The sequence below is a fragment of the Stegostoma tigrinum genome, chromosome 9, assembly GCF_030684315.1.
Source record: "Stegostoma tigrinum isolate sSteTig4 chromosome 9, sSteTig4.hap1, whole genome shotgun sequence".
Taxonomy (NCBI): domain Eukaryota; kingdom Metazoa; phylum Chordata; class Chondrichthyes; order Orectolobiformes; family Stegostomatidae; genus Stegostoma; species Stegostoma tigrinum.
The window spans coordinates 90,565,453-90,588,252 of NC_081362.1; the positions used below are offsets into that span (position 1 = coordinate 90,565,453).

The 22,800-nt window shown below is 42.8% G+C and overlaps 1 long non-coding RNA gene across 1 annotated transcript; it reads right to left on the reverse strand.

The window, feature by feature from the left end:
• Positions 1-423: 423 nt before the first annotated feature.
• Positions 424-9,048, reverse strand: LOC125455157 (uncharacterized). Its single transcript, XR_007248168.2, has 3 exons — positions 8,385-9,048; positions 7,416-7,505; positions 424-4,789 (listed from the first exon to the last, which is right to left on the reverse strand). It is a non-coding gene; the product is annotated as an uncharacterized LOC125455157 (long non-coding RNA).
• Between the last annotated feature and the right edge of the window lie 13,752 nt (positions 9,049-22,800).

The window sequence follows — 22,800 nt, forward strand, 5'->3', positions numbered from 1 at the left end:
TCACATTTTATTATCTTGGAAGACAAAACAGCGAATGTTTTCAAGAAGTCCAGAGATAGTTTTTAGGGCTAAAGGTTTCAAAGGGTATGGGGAGAAAGTGGGAACAGAGGACTGAGTTTGATGATCAGCCATATTGAATGGTGGAGCAGGTTTGAGGGGCTGAATGGCCTACTCCTGCTCCTAGTTTCTCAGTTTTTATGTGCTCATCACCAAGATACACATGGTAATGCCAATAGGCCGGGGTGGCTGAGTTCTCGAAGGCATAGTTGTGAGACTAGGTCTTCATTAGTGAGTCAACCAACCAGAGGGGAAACTCAACATGATCCTCACCAATCTATCTGTCATCAGCATATCCTTTAATACAGTATCAGTGAAAGTCACCAGCACAAAGTCCTGTCTTTATACGGAAGACCACCACTGTGTCAAAGATGATAGATTGAGAACAGATTGAGAAATTTAACATCTGAGGTACTATGGGGCATCATTAGCAACAGAATTTTATTCAGCCATCACACCCATGGCCCAGCATCTTCCCTCGCTTTACAACTACTATGATTGCTAGTGCAATAAAGAGCGCAGGAGGGCATGCCTACAGCAACATCAGGTATAGCCAAGATCACATATTAACCTGGTGAATTTACAACTTATGACAAAACAGCACAAGACAAGAGGAAATCTACAGACGGCAAATCAGCTCAAAGCTCCACAAGCTGTTATATTCAATTGTGAGTGATTGTCAAAAATTAATCAGTGAACAAGAGGGAGAGGCGCCCTGATTGGCATCATCCTGTTTGATAATGAACCCCAGTAAGTGAGTTTGATCTTCTTCATCTGTGGAATGTGGGAATCACTGCCCAGGCCAGCATTTCTTGCCCATCCCTATTTGCCCTTGAGGAGGTGGTGGTGAGCTGCCTTCTTGAACCGCTGCAGCCCACCTGCTGTAGGTTGACCTGCAATGCCTTTAGGGAGGGGATTCCAGAATTTTGACCCAGCGACAGAGTAGGAACAACAATATATGTTCAAGTCAGGATGGTGAGTGTCTTGCAGGGGATCTTGCAGGTCGTGGTGTTCCCGTGTATCTGCTGCCCTTATCCTTCTAGATGGAAGTGGGTTTGGAAGGTGCTGTCTGAGGATCTTTGGTGAATTTCTGCAGTGCATCTTGTAGATAGTACACACTGCTGCTACTGACTATCAGTGGTGGAGGGAGTAGATGCTTTTGGATGTGGTGTCAATCAAGTGGGCTACTTTATCCTGGATGGTGTCAAGTTTTTTTAGTGTTATTGGAGCCGTGCCCTTCCAGGTAAGTGCAAAAGGTAAAGGTGAAGCCTTGAACTAATTTCAGTTTGAAGTGCTGAACAGATGATCCAACTCAGTCTTTTCCTGAGGGCCCAGCACTGAAGATGTTAATCTTCAGAATCACTCCACTTGATATTGAGAATCTGCTGTTATTAGATTTATCAGACCTCTCTAGCTTCAAATTTAATGTTGATCTTGCTCTTTGTGCACCTTCTCTGCAGCCATGGCATCATATTCCTAAACATGGCCTAAACGTGGAATTCACCAGTTTTAAAATCTTCCTCATCCCATGACCAACCCTCCCTCTCATCCCTACCTCCTTGACCTGATGCAACCTATCCATCTTCTCTCCCACCTATCCACTTCTCTCACCTCACTGAGCAATCCCCACCACTCCCTAGTCACCTATCACTGTCCCACCTACCTTCACCAGTCCTACCCCTCCTCTCTATTTATTTCCAAGCTTCCTTCCCCCTCCCCGTTTCTGAAGAAAGGTCCTGACCTGAAACGTCAGCTTTCCTGCTCCTCGGATGCTGCCTGGCCCGCTGTGTTCATCCAGCTCCGCACTGTGTTGTCTCTGACTCCAGCAACTGCAGTTCTCGCTATCCTCACATTGTATTCCTCGCTCTGTTATATTTTCCTAATGTACTTTGTCTGGTATGACTTGCCTGTACTGCACACAAAATAAAACTTTTTACTCTACCTAAGTATATGTGACAATAATAAATCACATTAAACATCTTTTTGACTTTACTGTCCAAATTGCTCACAGCTTTGACCTAAGATTATAAGGCCATTCAGGTCTTCAAAGCATACTCCACCAATGAGGTTCAACGGTTCCCTGAAGGCAGCTCTCAAGAAATGCAGCATAAATGACAATATGCAAGAGACCCTTGTTCAGAAGAAACAGATTTGGAGGAACCTCCAGTGTGGAAGAATGCGATTCTCGTTGGCAAAGGAAATATGGAATGGAACCAGAGAAAGGAAATCCGGGGATCTTGAGTCCAAGGTCCAATCCCACCTCTTGGAAACACAAATATGTGGTCAGAGACCCAACTCTAGGATTGGGCTCATCAGTCATGAAAGGATGTGCAGAACCCATGTCAAGTGACGTGGAATTTCCGAGATGGACAATCGTGCTCGTTAGTGAGTGATTGACGAAAACTTCTCTATTCACTAAGGTCATGGCTGATCTGACCTTGACCTCAGCCCCACTTTCCTGACTGGCCACTATCCCATCCCCTGCCCATAACCCTTGTAGCTCTGCCTAACACAGCCTTCAATGTGTCAATGACCCAGCTTCCATTGCTTTCTGCTTTAAAGAATTTTAAAGAATTAAAATCCTCTGTGAAAAGAAACTCCTTGCTCTAAATTCTGGTGAGAATAGGCCTCTACCTTCTCAACATTTCTACTTAAACCAATCCCTTCGTTCCTTCTCTGAACAGCTCATAATACAAGTCTACCCTTTCTTAGATCTGGAGACCAAAACAGGATTCTAGAGGCAGACACAAAAATATCCTGTGTAGTTGCAGCAAGACTTCCCTTTCTTTATACACCATCTCCTTTGTAATAAAGGTTAACATTTCACTCGCCTTCCTAATTACTCCATGCCTCTGCATGTCCACTTCAGTGACTCTTAGAACATCCAAATTCGTCTACAGTGCAACATCCTGTGGTCTCACTGAAATTAAATAATTTACTGCTTTTCCATATTTCTCGCCAAAGTGCGCAATCTCACACTTTTCTCGCAATATATTCCCTGTGCCAAATTCATACCCATTCACACAACCTGTCGATATCTCTTTGCAGATGTTTGTGTCGTCCTCACATCTTTCCTTCCTGTCTAACTTTGTACCATCAGAACTTTGCCTTCAATCCAGTTGGTCCTTCATTCAGATCATGAATATAAATCATTTGTAGTTCAGATGTTAGCACTGATCACTTAGGGACTCTACTGGATACAGTATGCCACAAATTGAAAATGACCCCTTTATCCCAACTCTGTTGCCTGCTCATTAGTCAAACCTCTATCGCCTCCAACAACATGAACTCTTATCTTGTGCAGTTGGCTTTCACAAGATGCCTTGTTGAATGTCTTTTCAAAATCTAAATACCCTACATCTACTGGTTCCCCTTTATTCACTGTTTGTGTTATATCCTCAAAGAAATCTAATAAATTTGTCAAATGCAGGATCCCTTTCACAAACCCAAGTTAACGCTGCCTGATAATATCATGATTTTCTAAATATTCTGCTCCTTCCTCCTTAATAATGAATTATAGATTTTTTGCAACGTTGAATGTTAAAGTAAGTCTTCTGAAATTTCTTGCTTTCCCTCCTTTCCCTAAATAATGGTGTTACATTATAAATTGTCTACTTCCTTTGTGGGATCCAGGGGATTTTGAAAACTTACAATCAAAGCTAGTGATTCCACACCTGGAGTATTGTGTAGAAGTTTGGTCCACTTACTTGAGAAGGGATATACTTCTATTAGAGGCAGTTCAGAGGAGGTTCAGTAGATCGATTCCAGACATGAGGGATATGTCTTGTGAAAAGAAATTGAGCACTTTAGACTCACTAAGTCAAGCACTCTCCAGAATTTAGAAGAAAAAGAAGCCTAATTAAGGTATATAAGTCATAGAATCATAGAGATGTACAGCCTGGAATGAGGCCCTTTGGTCCAAATCAGCCATGCTGACCTAATATCCTAAATTATTCTGGTTCCATTGCCAGCATTTGGTCCATATCTCTCTAAGCCTTGCCTGTTCTGTACCCATCCAGATGCCTTTTAAATGTTGTACCAGCCTCCACCACTTCCTCTGGCAGCTCGTTCCATACACGCACCACCCTCTCTATGAAAAGGTTGTGGCCTTAAGTCCCTTTTATATCTTTCCCCTCTCACCTTAAGTCTATGCCCTGTAGCTTTGGATTCACCTAGTCTGGGAAAAGACCTTGACTATTCACCCATTTCATGCTCCTCATGATCTTATAAACCTCTATAAAGACAGCTCTCAGCCTCTGATGCTCCAGGCAAAATAGCCCCAACCCATTCAGCCTCTTCCCAATAACTCTCCAACCCTGGCAACATCCTTGTAAATGATGCTAAAAGGTGACAAAGGCAACTGATAAAGTAGATGTAGAGAGGATGCTTCCACTTGTGAGGGCAATCTAGAATGAGAGGTCATAGTTTTCAACTAAAAGATGACAAATTTAAAACAGAGATGTAGAGAAATTATTTCTCTCAAAGCTTTGTGAATCAGTTATGATCGTAGACTCCTGCTCCTCGTTCTTATTTTCAATGCATCCAATATTGCTGCAGCCACTTCCTTTAGGACCCGAGGGTGCAGACCATCCAATCAACAGTATTTATCAGCCTTTTCGCTCATTAATGTTCCTTATATTTCTTTTCTCTGGGCATTGTAAAGGATATATGTTCCTTCGTCCTTGTGGCCTCTGGATTGTTAGATGTTCTTCGCAAGTATTTGTGTCTTCTACTGTGAAGTCAGAAACAAAATATTGCTTCAAAGTCTTTCCTTGGCAATTAATTTTCAATTTCTGAATCCTCCAGAACAATGTTGGAGGGTTGTCAACCGTTTGCAGAGCCTCTGGAGTGTGTGGATAGCTTCAGCTTTAGCCATGCTATTTACACAACACATACATGAATAAGGAATGCAATAAACATAGTTCCTATTATAACCACTGTTATTACTGGCATAAACAGCATCACACAATGCCAGGGACCAAATATGATGATCTGCTGTTTGTATACTCGAGGTTTTATACTGCTTTTAAAAATATATATATATATATTAATTCACAGGGTATGGTTAATGGCTGGCTAGACTAGAGTTTATTGTTCAGAGGGCATTTAGCAGTCAGCTGCATTACTGTGGGTCTGGAGTCACAGACAGACTACACCAAGTAAGGATGCAGGTTCTTTCCCTGAAGGATTTTGGAATACTGTGTCCGGTTCTGGTCACCCAGTTATAGGAAGGATATTATTAAGCAGGAGAGGGCTCAGAAGAGATTTATCAGGATGTTACTGGGTATGGAAGGCTTGAGTAATAAAGAAAGGCTGGAGAGACTGGGACTTCTTTCACTGGAGAGTAGGAAGTTATGAGGCAATCTTACAGAGGTTTATAAAATAATGAGAGGTATAGATGGAGTTAATGGCAGTTGTCTTTTTCCTGGGATCAGGGATTTCAAGAGCAGGGGGCACATTTTTAAGGTGAGAAGAGAGGGTTTTAAAAAAGGCATGAAAGCCCAATTTTTTACACAAAGGGTGGTTCATGTGTGGAATGAACTTCTTGAGGAAGTGGTGGATGTGGGTAGAATTACAATTACAATGTATAAAATTCTAGCAGTGTCAGGCAGCATTGATGCAGTGAGGATGTTTTCCTTGGATGGGGAGATGAGAACCAGGGGTCATATGGAGTAGGCCATCTAGGACTGAGATAAAGAAAGATTTCTTCACCCAAAGTGGAGAGAACCTGTAAATTGTCTACCACAGAAGGCTGTGGAGGCCAGGCCACTGAATATGTTCAAGCAAGAGATTGATAAGTGTTTTTAGATATTAAAGGCGTTAATGGTATGGGGAGAAAGTGTGAATATGGGCATAGAGTCAAAAAGAATGGAATCAGACCCTTCAGGCTAACCAGTCCACACTAACCATGTTCCCAAAATTGCCCGTGCTTGGCCCATATCCTTTCAAACCTTCCCTATTCACTTACTTATCCAAATGTCATTAAAATGTTGTAAGTGTGCCCACATTTACCACTTTCTCGACAGTTCATTCCACACACGAGCCACTCTCTGTGTAAAAAAGTTGCCCGTTCTGTCATTTTTGAACCTTTCTCTGATGGACTATGTTCGAAGAGCTGAATGACCTTACCAGTTATTTATCAGACTACCCTATCGAATGGGGCTTAAGACCACCGCCATCAAACCCAGAAGCAAGGGTCACTCATATCACTGTCTATTTCATTTTGAGTGTGCACATGAAGAACTACGAAACAAAGGTAGGTGACTGAAGCTGAAGCTGAGTTCAGCCAGTGTTTGTACTATGTTAATGATGTTGCTATGGTACACAAGCAAAGGGCATTAATTGAGTACTTAGAAACTGCTGGGACATCATGTAAGCATAAAATATAGAGTTTGTTATGTTGCATTTTGTGAATAAACTACCTGTCAAGGTCAGTATCAGCGTCTAGTTCCATGCTTTATACATAGGCTGAGGTTGATGCAACAGCATTTGTTACGTTCTATTGTTTAAGAAGCAATTGAACTCTGTTTCCGACTCACTTCCTCACTGAGATGAGGACAAATTCCTTCACTCAGAGGGTTGTGAATCCTTGGAATTCCTCAGCCCGGACATTAGCGGATATTGAAATATTGAGTTTGTGATGTTAGGTTGAAGTTAGAATCAGACATGATCTTGTTGAACTGAGGAGCAGGATAGAGGGGCTAAATGGTGTCCATGAGTTTAGGCTGGCCATCCTCACTGCTTAAAAAGAATGTAAAAATATAACAGAGAAGGCTTTTGCTGAAGAACGGTCTAGACCCGAAACGTCAGCTTTCCTGCTCCTCTGATGCTGCCTGGCCTGGCCAGCTCCACACCTTGTTATCTCAGACTCCAGTGTCAGCAGTTCCTACTGTCTCATAAAAATATAACAAGGAGTAGGAGTTGACCATTCAGCCTTTCTAGCCTCATCTGCCATTTAATAGGATCACAGGTGATCTCATCTTATCCTCAGCTCTACTTTCCCACCCACTGTCCATCGGCCTTTAACTCATTGCTAAATAAAAACTGCCTATTTGCTCCTTAAATTTACTCAGTGACCCAGCAACCACTGCACTCTGGGGGAAGTGAATTCCACAGATCCATGACACTTTGAGAGAAGTAATTTTTCCTCATCTCTGTTTTGAATCGGCCCCCTTTTATCCTAGATATCTCACTTCTCATTCTAGGTTGTCCCACACAAGGAGACATCCTTCCTAAATTTACTTTGCCAATCCCTTTTAGCATCTCATATGCCTCAATTAGATGTTTTTCCATTGTCTAAACTCTTATGAATACTGGCCTAAACGGCTCAATTTCTCTTCATAGGACAAATCACTCACCTCTAGAATCAATCTCAAGAACCTCCATTAAGCTGCCTCCAATGTCAGAGGGCTGTTGATCTTCCAGAGATTGCAGCTAATAGTCGACCTCTGTAGGAAGGCAAGAGAAGGTACATTCATAGAGTCATACAACACAGAAACAGATCCTTCGGTCCAATCAGTCTATTTTTTCACAGTCATTCAAGAGATGAGGACATCACTGGCTAGGCAGCATTTATTGCCCATTCCCACATTGCTGTGGGTATGGAGCCACATGTAGGCTAGACCAGGTAACTTCACTAAAGGGCATTAGTGAACCAGATGGGTTTTTTTGACAATCGGCAATTTTTAAAATTGAATTCAAATTCCACCAACTGCCATAGTGGGATTTGAACCTAGCCCCCATCTGCCGCCCAATGCATTATACCTGGGGTTTCTGGATTAACAGCCCAGCGATAATACCACTAGCCACGAGAGCCATAATCCCAAACTAAACCAGTCCAGCCTTCCTGCTCCTGGTCCATATCCCTCCAAACCTTTCCTATTCATGAACTTATCCAAATGTCTTTTAAACATTGTAACTGCCTGCATCCATCACTTCCTCTGGAAGTTCAGTCCACACACGAGCCACTCTCTGTGCAAAAAGGTTGCTCCTTATGTCTTTTTTAAAATCTTTCTCATCTCTCCTTAAAAATGTGCCCTCTCGTCTTGAAATCCTCCACCCCAGGGAAAAGACGCCTGTCATTTCACTTTGTCTATGCCCCTCATTATTTTGTAAACCTCTATAAGGTCAACTTCCTACACTCCAGTGAAAAAAGTCCCAACTTATCCAGCCTCTCCCTATAACTGAAATCTTCCATTCTTGGCAACGTCCTGGTAATTCTCTTCTGAAGTTTAATAATATCTTTCCTATGTTAGGACAACCAGAACTGGACACAGCACTCCAGAAGAGACCTCACCAACATTATATACAACCTCAACATGATTCACCAGAATAAGTAAGTGGAACTGATGGGCCTGGTCCAAGTGTGAGGTCCATGTTAGTGTCCAAGATGAGTGCAGATCACTTTCTTCATTTCCATGTTTCTTCCATCTGGGCTGGAGTGTTGGAATTGCAAGGGGAGAAGTAACCGTGGATGAATTCTCTCTGTCTCACACAGGACCATGGAACCAAGTCAAGTGTCCCACAGTCTGCCCTAGCATAGACTGATCTTGCAGGCAGGGTTGGTTTGGACTTAACCATTAAACATCATAACGGAACTCAGGGCTATAACCAGTCTGGTCTAAAGGTGAATTATCGATGATCTTGAGTTGCAGTACCAGGTCTGAAACACTGGGCAGCAGACTGGGAGAGAAGAAGCAATCATGTGGGCAAGACGAAGAAAGAAGCAGAGGAAAGGCAGTTAAGAGAAAGGGAGAAAGGAGGAGGGAGAGGCAGGGCTAAGGGAAAGAGCAAAATGAGAAAAGCGATAAAGCGTTTGGTAAAAAATTAGGGAATATGAGGGTCAACACTGCAGCTGAGGGAGAGAGGAAGAGCAGGCAAGATACAAAAGAGCGAGGGGAGAAAAGGAAAGAGAGAACAGGGGCACTCGAGGAAGAAAGTACAAATGAGAAAAGGGACAGGGTGCACGAAAGGAAGAGAGATGGCGTAATAGGAGAGAATGTTAACTAGAAAGAGCCTGCAGTTGCAGCTCTGCCTTTGAGCATGAGGTTGGGGATTTATTGGTGTTGGACTCTGCACTGAATGTGCAGCTGCATTGTACAGGAGCAGTGGCTTGTGAAGTTTTACAGAGCTGGTGTTGCCAAGAGGCTCAAGTGGGGGAGGGCAAACCAACTTCGAGCCCCCAGAAGGTCATCAACATGTAACCTGACACTGCACAGAAAACATGGATTTGCCTTTACTGGAGCTGCTGGATGTTACAGTGACACAGAAAAAGCAGCAAAATCCTATCGGGAGAGGCTGGTAAATGCCCAGGATTCAAATTGCTTTTATTGCAGAAGTGGCAAATAAATTTAACCCTCTACAAACAGGGAATATTTTAGATTTGAATTAGGGTTGGGGAATACTTTGTAACTTTGAAATACTTGAGGCAGAATATTGCGATTGTACATTGCATCCATAACGGAGGACATTTCATTCTCCACCTTCCAGAGTCCAAATTGGCTTAAGAATTTCCCGTCCAACTTGGACAATGTGCTGCGCAATCGGTTAGAATGAGTTCATCATTTCATTTCTGGGATCAAAGCTCATCCTATTTATATGGCACATTCAATGTTACAGACCCGCTGAAGCAGTTAATGGGAGTGTTATAAACACTGAGCCACTGAGTCAAAAAGAAATGGAGTTGGATTTAGGGAATACCTTAAAGAAGGAAAGACAGGTAGAGTTCAGGCTCAGGTGGCTAAAGACATAGCCACCAATTGAGTGATTATGTGTCTTATACAGAAGGTATATTGTAGAGAACAAGGATGTATTGAACATCGACTGAGACACCTTAGAGTTGAACATGGTACATCAAGAAATGCTTACATCTAATTTCCAATTTGAAATATTTTGCTCTCAGTCTGTAGACCTGATATGAAACCTGCATTATAAATATTAAGACCATTGTCAGATCATGGAGTGGAACATGAAGTTATACATTATTGCAAGTTCTGTTAGTTTTGTGTTTTGAAATGTTTCGAGGTGCATTTCTTTTACGCATTTTATGAAACAGTTATGCTTTTGGAGAAAAGAAGCGAAATCAGGTGTGCTCCAGAGGCCAGAAGTAGAGGGCTATAAGATGTAGGGGCAGAAGTATGCTTTTCAGCCGATCAGGTCTGCTCCACTATTCAATGAGAACATAACTGTCCTAATGATCCACAACTCCATTTACCTGCCTTTTCCCTATACCCCTCGATTTCCTTACTGGTTAAAAATCTGTCTATCTCAGCCTTCAATTTACTTAATGACCTCTGGAAAGAATTCCTCAGATTCTGTAATCTCTGAGAGGTGAAATTCCTCCTCATCTCTATCCTAAATGTTCAACCCCTTATTCTGAGGCTGTGTCCTCCGAACATAGAACATAGAACATGCACACTACAGTGCAGTGCAGGCCCTTCGGCCCTCGATGATGCGCCGACCTGTGAAGCCAAACTGAAGCCCATCCAACCTACACTATTCCATTATCATCCATATGTTTATCCAATCTCCATTTAAATGCCCTTAAACTTGACGAGTCTACTATTGTTGCAGGCAGGACATTCCACGCCCTTACTACTCTCTGAGTAAAGAACCTGAACATCTGTCCTATATCTATCACCGCTCAACTTAAAGCTATGTCCCCTCGTGCTAGCCATCACCATCCAAGGAAAAAGGCTCTCACTGTCCACCTTATCTAATCCTCTGATCATCTTGTATGTCTCTATTAGGTCACCTCTTAACCTGCTTCTCTCTAACGAAAACAGCCTCAAATCTGTCAGCCTTTCCTCATAAGACCTTCCCTCCATATCAGGCAACATCCTGGTAAATCTCCTCTGCACCCTTTCCAATGCTTCCACATCCTTCCTATAATGTGGCGACCAGAACTATATATAATACTCCAAGTGCGGCCGCACCAGAGTTTTGTACAACTGCAACATGACCTCATGGCTCAAAACTCAATCCTTCTACCAATAAAACCTAACATACCGTACACCTTCTTAACAACCTATCAATCCGGGTGGCGACCTTCAGGGATCTATGCACATGGACACCAAGATCTCTCTGCTCATCCACACTACCAAGAATCTTACCATTAGCCCAGTACTCTGTATTCCTGTTACTTCTTCCAAAGTGAATCACCTCACACTTTTCCGCATTAAACTCCATTTGCCATCTCTCAGCCCACCTCTGCAGCTTATCTATGTCCCTCTGTAACCTGCAGCATCCTTCTGCACTATCCACAATTACACTTAGTGTCATCCGCAAATTTACTAACCCATCCTTCTATGCCCTCATCCAGGTCATTTACAAAAATGACAAACAGCAGTGGCCCCAAAACAGATCCTTGCGGTACACCACTAGTAACTGAACTCCAGGATGAACATTTCCCATCAACCACCACCCTCTGCCTTCTTCCAACTCGCCAATTTCTGATCCAAACCACTAAATCACCCTCAATCCCATGCCTCTATATTTTCTGCAATAGCCTACTATGGGGAACCTTATCAAAAGCTTTACTGAAATCCATATACACCACATCAACCACTTTACCCTCTTCTACCTGTTTAGCCTCCCTCTCAAAGAACTCAATAAGGTTTGTGAGATACGATCTACCCTTCACAAAACTGTGTTGACTATCCCTAATCAAATTATTCCTTTCTAGATGATTATAAATCCTATCTCTTATAATCCTCTCCAACACTTTACCCACAACTGAAGTAAGGCTTACTGGTCTGTAATTACCAGGGTTATTTCTATTCCCCTTCTTGAACAAGTGGACAACATTTGCTATCCTCCAGTCTCTGGCACTATTTCTGTAGACAATGATGACATAAAGATCAAAGCCAAAGGCTCTTCAATCTCATCCCTAGCTTCCAAGAGAATCCTCCAATAAATCCCATCCGACCCAGGGGACTTATCTATTTTCACACTTTCCAGAATAGCTAACACCCCCTCCTTATGAACCTCAATCCCGTCTAGTTTAATAGCCTGTATCTTAGTATTCTCCTCGACAACATTGCCTTTTTCATGTATAACTACTGAAGAAAAATATTCATTTAGCGCCTCTGCTATCTGTTCAGACTCAACACACAACTTCCCACTACTGTCCTTGACTGGCCCTAATCTTACCCTAGTCATTCTTTTATTCCTGACATGCCTAAAGAAAGCTTTAGGGTTTTCCTTCATCCTACCTGCCAAAGACTTCTCTCTCCAACAAAGGGAAACAATCTCTCTTTATCTACCCTGTCAAGTCCTCTCAGAGTCTGTTTCAATAAGGCTGCCTCTCATTCTGCTAATTCAAATGTGTACAGGCCTAACTTATGCACCCTCTCCTCAATGCAGATACCTCAGAGGCTTTGGAGCTTGAAACTAAGCTCTCTTCTGAGATTAAGGGGTATATTTTTCATTTAACTTAAAAAATGAACGATGTGCATTATGATGAAGCAATATACTATCAAAAGGGATGCGAAAACCTAATAATTTCTTTAACAGCAGGATAGGTGTGTTGCACCTGAGAACTGAAGTGAAATTTCTTTCACCATCTCTCAATCTTTGGCTGGCTGAGGCTCAAAAGTAATATTCCAACGCACAGTGATGACAATAATGTTCTAATATTTTTAAGTGTAAGATTTCTTAAACTATTTCTTGGGTCGTAAAATAAATTTTTTTCACCAAATAGCATAGCTTGATCTTAGCCAACATTCTGAAGCTGAGATAGACAACCCTGAGACCACTCCACACTGGGAGGGCTTGAGTTACGGGGAGAGGCTGAATAGGCTATTTTCCCTGGAGTGTTGGAGGCTGAGGGTTGACCATATAAAGATTTATAAAATCATGAGGGCCATAGATAGGGTGAATAGCCAAGGTATTTTCCCCAGGGTAGGGGAGTCAAAGCCTAGAGGGCATAGGTTGAAGGTGAGAAGGGAAACATTTAAAAAGGACCTAAGGGGCAACTTTTCCCATGGAAGGTGGTGCGTGTGTGGAATTAGCTGCCAGAGGAAGTGGTGGAGTCTGGTACAATTACAACATTTAAAAGACATCTGGATGAGTACATGAAACGAAGGGTTTATAGGGATATGGCCAAATGCTGGCAAATTGGACTAGATTGATTTAGGATGTCTGGTCAGCATGGATGTGTTGGACCGAAGGGTCTGTTTACGTGTTGTACAACTCTGTGACTCTATAACATCAAACTAACACCCAAAACGAGTATCACTTATTATTGTTAGGTTTTGTTTGAATTATTCTTTGCTGGGATGTGTGTGTCACTGACAAGGCCAGTATTTATTGCCTATAGACAGTTTCCCTGAAACTCAGTGGTCTGTGGGACCAGTTAAGAACAAACCACATTGCTGTGGGCCTGGAGTCACATAGAGACCAGATGTGATAAGGAAGGCCCTAAACTCAGATGGATTTTCACAACAATGAATGACAGCATTTCATCACTAAGTGTATTCCATCTTTTATTAATTAAATTTAAAATCCACCCACTGCCAAGGGATTTGAACTTGTGCTCCAGAACATGAGCCTGAGTATGCTGTAAATTACCTGCCCTGCGACTTTACCATCCCCACCTTTAATGAGTGTGCAGCACTCAATGTGGTTGCTGCCCCCCCTCAAAATATTGCTTCAAAGGTAATTTGATTGCCATCTCAAAAATGTGCAAAGCATTATATGGAAATTCAACCTGCAATTCACCCCTAGGCATAACACATGCACCTAACTATCTACCTTGATGTCATGTGGAGCATGCTCATTGTGATTCAGGTGTCAGGCCCTGTCATGGACGCAAAATAATCTTTAAGACAAACAATGTGGTGTTTGAAATTTCCATTAATTTAGTGACCTGAAGAATTTGCACATCGCTTTTACTCAATAGCCTTAGATACAAAATCCAAAATGAACTGCAGCAGAAGCCAGACCAGTCTCAAGACCATACAGCTCCTGACGGAGGTGAGTTTTGGGATTTTCTACGGTTCAGTTGGTAGCATTCTTTGTTTGAGTTGGGAGGTTGTGTATTTAAATCCTATTCCAGAACTCCCACGTGCTTAGGATGCCTGAGTCCTGACTGCCAAAGCAAACCATCTTTATCCAGCTCAAGGATGGCACTCAAATAGGAGAAGGACAAAGGAAACATTTCAAAGACATCCAGAAACTCAACCTGAGCTACAAATCTTCTCAAAACTCGCTATTTCAAAGATTCCCTGAAGGCTTCCTTCAAGAAGTGCAACATAGGTGTCAATGCGTGGCAGAAACCGACCTAGAGGAAGGTCCTGTACAGAGGATGCAATTCTCTGAGAACACCCATTGGCAGGAAGAAGTATGGAGAAGGCATTGGAGAAAGGAATGCCACTGATCTCAAGGTCAATGACCATTTCCATCCCCTGCATGCATTTGCCAAACGTGTGGTTGGAGATGCAGCTGCAGGATTGTGCTCATGAGCCACAGGAGGATGACTGATGACACAGAATTTCCAAGGTAGGCAGTCATTAGCTAGTGATTAAACAGTGCTGCTAGCTGCACTGCAGAAATGTTGGCTAATTTTTCAATATGGGAGTGTTGCGCAGTGTTGGCTGAACAAAGTGCTGTAATGTCTCAATGTGAATTGAGTCCTGGTCTACCTTCTCAAGCGATTCTATGATATTACTTTGAAGAAGAGCAAGGCAGATGTCCTCATTCTTCTGGCCAATGGTTATCAGTTAGTCCGCATTATTGAAAACAAAATCAATGACCAAATTGTTGCTTGTGGTGCTTGTCACGCTCAGGTTTATTAGTGCAACACGGCAGTGATGGAACTTCAAAAAGAAGTTCACTGTTTGGAAAGGGCTTTGTGGGATGTTTTGAGGTTGTGAAAATGGAATGCTCTTTCTTCAAGTTCCCCAGCACTGTGATGTTAACATGGGCATAACTATGGTCTGCAAATTACATTGCAGAGCACAGTGAATGAAGAACACCCATCACTGTGGTAGGTGTCCCAGCACAGTCATGGGAGTTTGCTGATTTACTGATTGACTTGGTTTCTGTGTAATCCAGACAACAAAGACTCGTAGCAGGTTATGACAAAGTGGAGAGGACAGTTGGCTCATTTCCACACATTCCTGGTGTTGATTCCTCAGTGGGGATTTGGCCAGTAATGGACCAAGGACATTCCAAGCATAATCTGAATTGCTTGCCCGCAATCAGAACTATAGGGGCCAGCAAGGAGTGAAGCAGATTTTGTCTGGGGGGAAAACTGCATTAAATCTCATGGCAAGGATGACAGAAGGATGTGAAGTATTTGAAAGGGTGGTGAGGTGAATGGCGAAGGGACACAGGCAATAAAGGATCTTGCTTCTGTTCACTTGGCCAGGAATGATAGCTGTGCAATTGTAACGTCGCTGCCCCAATAGTCCCAAGACCCAAAAAGTGGCACAGTGGCTCAGAGGTTTGCACTGCCGCTTCATAGTGTCAGGGACCCAGATTTGATTCCAACCTCAGGTGACTGCCTGTGTGGAGTTTGTACGTTCTCCCTGTGTCTGTGTGGGTTCCCACTCACAGATAAAAGATGTGCAGGCTAGGTGGGATAAAATTGTGATCAGAGATAATGGGAACTGCAGATGCTGGAGAATCCAAGATAACAAAGTGTGAAGCTGGATGAACACAGCAGGCCAAGCAGCATCTCAGGAGCACAAAAGCTAACTCTCTGATGAAGGGTCTAGGCCTGAAACGTCAGTTTTTGTGCTCCTGAGATGCTGCTTGGCTTGCTGTGTTCATCCAGCTTCACACTTTGTTATCTCTATAATTCAGGTTAGGTGGATTAGCCATGCTAAATTGCCCCTAGTGTCCCTCCAGCACCTGCAGTTCCTACAATCTCTGAAACAATTTTAACTCCACTGCAAAGCCTCTTCTAAGGATGCCTACCCTGAAGAAGTTACCCTCCTCCCTCTGGAAAAACCTCAGTGGGTCTCTCTCCCACGCCAACTATCCATCTTCTATCCACCTCCCCCTCTCTCCCTATTTATTTCAGAACCCCCTTCCTGTCTCCCATTTCTGAAGAAGGGTCTAGGCCTGAAACATCAGCTTTCCTGCTCCTAAGATGCGACTTGGCCTGCTGTGTTCATCCAGCTCCACACTTTGTTATCTCAGGTGTCCCACGATGTGTAGTTTAGGTGGATTAGCCATGGGAGATGCAGGGTTACAGGGATGGAATATGGGAATGAGTCTGGTTCGGGATGCTCTTCAGAGTGTCAGTGTGTGCTTCTTGGGCCAAATGATTAATGCTTTGGGGACGTTAGTTCAAATGGCACACGGATGGTGAAACAGTTTCATTAGCATGTTATAGCTATTTCTAATTGCTGTGAAAACTATCTTTGCTTAACCATCTCGTATTGTTTATGAATGAAATCTGCCATTCTCACCTGACCTGGTTTATATGTGACTGCAGGCCCGCATTAATCTCTTAACAGCCCTCTGAAATTGCCTGGCCAAGCCACTCAGTTCAAGAGAAATTATGGACGGCCAACAAAAATTTCCTCCTGGGAACCTTAATAGGTTACTCCACGGGGCTGACTGCAATGTGAAGTAATTGGGAACAATCAGGTTGTTGGAGCTTGTTTTGTGGGATCCATGAGAAAGATAGAAGTAGCTGGAACAAGTGCAATAGACTTTGATAATGAAACCAGAAATGAGAAGGTGCATCAATTGGTAAAGAATGAGCAGGCTGAGGTAATTTAAAAAAGAGAATTTGTTGATAGAAGTGCAAAGGACTTCGATAGATGCCTTTAGATTTAGATTTATTTAATAGATTGTCGTTTGCACCTAACTACAGTGAAAAGTGAATGACGCTGCCACATTCTGGTACCGTCTTGAATTGAATAAATTATAGCAATGGTAAAATACTGAATGAATTAATATTAAAATGATATTACCAAAACTGAAACATCTTCAAAAGTTTATCTTTGCCCTTTAATATATGGCCCAATATGTTCAATAGGTGCCAATAATATTTGATTTGTTTTTGATTTGATTTGTCACATGTATTGAGATACAGTGAAAAGTACCAGACAAATCATACCTTACACAGGCACATCAGGGTATTAGAACAGAATACATAATATAGTGTTACAGCTACAGAGAAGTTGCAGAGAAAGATCAGCTCTAAGATACAAGATATATAATATTCATAAATCTGATAACAGCAGGGAAGAAGCATTCTTAAATCTTGAATACGTGTATTCAAACTTTTGCATCTTCTGCCTGATGGAATAGGGAGGAAGAGAGTATAACCATTTTGGGAGTGGTCTTATATTATGCTGAAATAACAAGGTGTAGAGCTGGATGAACACAGCAGGCCTAGCAGCATTGGAGGAGCAGGTAGGCTGATGTTTTGGGTCTGGACCCTTCTTCAAAAGATGCTGATGCTGCTTGGCCTGTGGAGGTGTTCATCCAGCTCTACACCTTGTTAACTCAGATTCTCCAGCATCAGCAGTTCCTGCTATCTCTTATATTATGCTGCCTACTTTCCTGAGGTAGTGGGCAAGTGTGGACAGAGTCAGTGGAAGGAAGGCTGGTTTCTGTGATGGATTGGGCTGCACTCACAACTCTTGGTAGTTTCTTGTGGACTTGGGAAGAGCAGTTGCTGTGCCAAGCCATGATGCAGCCAGATAGGACACTTTCTATGGTGCATCTGTAAAAATTGGTAAGAATCATTGAGGACATGCTGAATTTCATTAGCTTCCTGAGGAAGTAGAGGTGTTGATGCGCTTTCTTTACAGTAGCATTGACATGGATGGATCAGGATAGATTGTTGGTGAAATTTACTCTTGACCACTTCTATCATAGCACCACTGATGCAGGCCAGAGGTATGTGCTCCTCTCCACTTCTTGAAGTCAATGACCTACTCCTTGTTGCTGAGTGTTGGAGACTGAGGGCTCACCTTATAGACATTTACATAATCATGAGGGGCATGGATAGAGTGAATAGCCAAGGTCTTTTCCTAGGGTAGAGGAGTCAAAACCACGAGGGCACAGGTTTAAGGTGAGAGCGGAAACATTTAAAAAGGGCCTCAGGGGCAACTTTTTCACGCAGAGGGTGTTGTGTGTATGGAATGAGCTGCCAGAGGAAGTGGTGGAGGCTGGTACAATTACATCATTTAAAAGACATCTGGATGGGTACATGAATAGAAAGTGTTTGGATGTTTACGGACCAAATGCTGGAAAATGGGGTGAGATTAATTTGGGATATCTGGTCGGCATGGACGAGTTGGATCGAAGGGTCTATTTCCATGGATAGGTCAATAGGGAGATAGGTCAGGGTCAGATTACAAGCGGAAGCCATTCTGAGGCGAAATATTTGGCTACATTTCCTCTATTTGGCCATATTGCTATCCAGTAAACATTTGATGGGAAGTGTATCTGTGCAGTCATGTTGGGGGCTCAGTTGTGATGCCTCCCATTGCCAAGTAGCCCGGTCAAACTTGAATAAAGCTCACTGTGTGAGAGGGTGGAAAAGGGAGGGGGATAAATGGAAGAGGACAGGCCCTGAATAATCATAGCTCAGATGTACTAAAAATCCTTGGATGCAGTAGAAATTGGGATGGGTTTTTTCTTCTCTCTAAACAGAGAGGCATGTTTACAGAGAGCAGGCATCCCAGAGAGATTTGACAAGCACCGAGATTACCAATTTAAAATCGGACACACAGCCAACTCTCTTTTGTCAGTGACCTGCCCCAGTAACAGGGAGCGGGTCAAATCTCAGTCACGTTGGTGACATTCTGTTCTACCAGGACATAGTGTTGCGTACAATAGTAGGGAGAGTGTCATCATATATGGTTTTATTTAACACAAACTGGGCTGCCAGGCTGAATGACAAATTAACCTTGGCGGTGAATGTATTTGTGAAATTTGCTTATTGGATCTGCATAGTTACCAAAAAAAAAGTCATGTAAAAGGTCAGGTTTGAAATCTAATCAAATAAAGAGATGTGACTGCTATACTGACAGCTTAACAACTATCTACTTGGGTCTCTGAGGAGAGTTGGGAGTCTGTAAATATTGAGTACCACAAGTGATGCTTCCTTTTACTGAAAGGAGACAATTGTGAGACTGAGGTAGACTTTATTACTCAGCAATATTCTAAAAACAATGAACCACAGAACACAGAGGAAGACTAGGTTCTGACTGGTTACAGTGATCCACCCAAACTGAATAAAAGTTAGCCTCGAGATTTGCCTCATGACACAAATGAGGCATCTGCAACTTCCCACAATCTCCCCATATCCTACGGCATGATTCCCATTGTGTTTGCTTCAGGAGATAGACTCAAACCCCTCAAAAGCATCCCACCCGCCCTCTCTAACACTGTAAGCTTCTCCAACTTATCAAAATCTCCAATTCTGCCCACATGCCCATCCGACTTTCATCTCTTGAACATTTGGAGCCATGTCTTTGGCCGCCCCAACCCTAATTTGCCTTTCTCCTCCATTTAAGAGTCACCAGCTACCCTTATATCCCATAGATAAGATGAACAGACACAGCTGGGGAGTCCAAAGCTAGAGGGCATAGGTTTAAGTTGAGTTGGGAAAGATTTAAAAGGGACCTGATGGGCAACTTTTTCACACAGAGGGTGGTGCATGTATGGAATGAGCTGCCTGAGGAAGTGGTAGAGGTGGGTATAATTACAACATTTAAGACATTTGGATGGGCACATGAATAGGAAAGGCTTAGAAGAATATAGACCAAACACAGGCAAATGGGAATAGCTCCATTTAGGAAATCTGGTTGGCACAGGCAAGATGGAATGAAGGATCTGTTTCCATGCTGTTTGACTCTATGAATGCATGCTGGTAGCATTGGAGGATAAGTGAAGGTGGTCAGGATTCAGACCTTTGTTCCGATGGTCCAGCAATTGACAAAACACACCAAAAATTCAAGGTGGGGTGAGGTGAATGGGCAATTCATGTTTTAGCTGTTGTGCACAAAATGCATGTGTCTATTTCTCATAGTGTTTTAAAATGAATGAAATCCCACCTCACCAGTTGACATCCTGTTGATGTGTTCACATTTCCACTCTCTTCAATAAAGAGGGCAGCACTTTATATCTGTTCCATGTAAAAAGCTGCCTGTGACATTGTCCCAACATCTGTGGAGTGTTCGAGTGAACCTGAAGATTCATTGCCTCGTTGTTTGCAGTGTTCCAGGCAGAATCACACAACGCACAAAACAAGCCCTCACATTGACATGTGCACACGCTCACACACACACATTCTGCACTTAGTCTGATCCTAACAAGTTGGTGGAATGGACAGGTGAGGTTCAATGCAATGAAGTGTTAGGTGATGCACTTTGGTGAGAACAACATTGAAAGACAATACAAAATAGGGTGTTCAATTCTAAGGGGGAGCAAGACCAAAGGGATCTGGATGCAGTTAGTAAAGCTTGCAGCATCCTTGGCTTTATTAACAGAGGCACAGAGTACTGGAGCAGGGAGATGATGCTGAGCTTGTACAAGACACTTGTTCGATCTCACCTGGAATATCATGTACAATTATGGGTACCAAATTATAGGAAAAGCTTTGGAGGGTGCATGGAAGTGATTTACAAAAATGGGAAACTTCAGTTCTGAGGATTGATTGAAGGAGTTGAGGCTGTTCTCCTTGGAGACAAGTTTGCAAGGAGGTTTGATAGAGATTTTCAAAATCACAAGCTGGCTGGATAGATAGGGAGAAGCTCTTCCTATAGGTAAAAGAAAAGAAGAACGACAGGGCATAGATTTAAAGCGATATGCAAACAAAGCAAGGGTGATGTGCAAAAAAAGTCTTTTTTACACAGTGAATGGTTGGGGTATGGAATGCACTGCCTAGAACTGTGGTGGAGCAGATTCATTTGAGACATTCAAGAGGGGCATTGGGTGGTTATTTAGATAGAAGTGGTGTGTAGGGAATTGGGGGGAAAGGCAGGTGATTGGCAGTGGGTGAAAGAGCCAATGCAAGCATAATAGGCAGAATGGCCTACTTTGCACTGTAACCATTCTGCGATAAGGACAAATGGGTGTGTGACTCACAGCAACACAGGAATTATTACAAGATGGACACAGTTGAGTTTCAGTTCACTCGTGCTTGCTAGCGAGGAAGTGCATCAAAAGCAGATTGGCATGCTTCCGAACCCCACTCATACACTTTGAGAGGGGTTGCAGTATTTAAGGAATTTATCTCACTATCAAGTCAGGAGTTGAGGACTTTCACTCCCACAATCTCAGCAAATGAGAGCACTCATTCGGAATTTTGGAATAATATCCAACAAAATACTGGAGCGGAGAGATCTGGGGGAGTCTGGGGCTCTCTCCATCCCTCAATAAATTGGTTTGCACATTCACCACACCCTGTTGCCAATATCTGGAACTAAAATCCTGTAGAGCCGTAAAAAGATGGGTTAAGGATTACGGAATGTGTTTTCTGTTGCAGTCAGAGAGTTCCTTCTTTAATTGTTTTACAGAAGTGTGGAGTAGGTTAAAAAAAAAGGACAGTATTCTCCTGAGCATTGGATAAGATTCCTAACAGATTACTCTTTAAGCGTTCTGCCTGAAATGCCACGTTTTGCTCCGTATTTGATGCAGTCGCTGGTTTAAATGGAGCACCCACTGGCTATTCTTGAGAAATCTAAAGTAGGTGAAGTCAGGGACCTGAATGTCAGCAGCAGACTGCTTCAATTCCTGATAGAGATAATACCAAGACTTCTGGGAGGTATAATCTGTTTACCCAACAGTAAAATAAAGAAATTTAAGATCATAATTTGAAGACACTTCTAAAATACTGCATACAATTCTGATCACCATTCTTTTGGAAAGATGTTGCGAAACTTGAAAGGGTTCAGAAGAGATCTACAAGGATGTTACCAGGATTGGAGGGTTAGAGCTAGAGGGACTGGTTGAATAGGCTGGGGCCATTTTCCCCTGGATGTCAAAGGCTGAGGGGGTGACCTCATAAAGATCTATAAAATCAGGACAGGCCTGGGTAGGGTGAATAGCCAATGGATAAGCATATGGATGTACATGGAGCAGTGTAGGTTAGATGGGCTTGAGATCGGTACGACAGGTCGGCACAACATCGAGGGCCGAAGGGCCTGTACTGTGCTGTAATGTTCTATGTTCCAAGGTCTTTTCCCCAGGTTAGGGGAGTCCAAAACTACAGGGGCATAGATTTAGGGTGAGAGGAGAAAGATTTAAAAGGGGCCAAATTTTACAGAGGGTGGTGCATTTATGGAACGAGATGCCAGAGGTGATGGTAGAGGCTGGTACAATTAAAAAATTTAAAAGGCATCTGGATGAATATGTTGACTAGTAAGGGTTTAGAGGGCTATGGGCCAAATGCTGGCAAATGGGATGAGATCAGAAAGAGCTGTCTGGTTGGCGCAAACAAGTTGGACCGAAGGGTCTGTTTCTGTGCTGTATTACTCTATAGTTTCCCATTTAAACCTCGGCTTGTGTCTCAAGTTTCATTCTTAACACAGTAAGTGTAAATCAGATGCCCCCTACCACTCCACTCTGTCAGCAGCCTCAACCCAACCCAGACACCAACTTCACACTTCACAAATCACAGGACAGTGAGAGAAGCTGCACTAAAACATTAAAACCATACTCCACCACCCTTCCTCTTAAATGTTCAATCCAAACAGTGACTGGGTGTAGTTTCCACAACTTTTTAAACCAGCCACTATACACATAAAACTGTTTCACACTCTTTCAGCT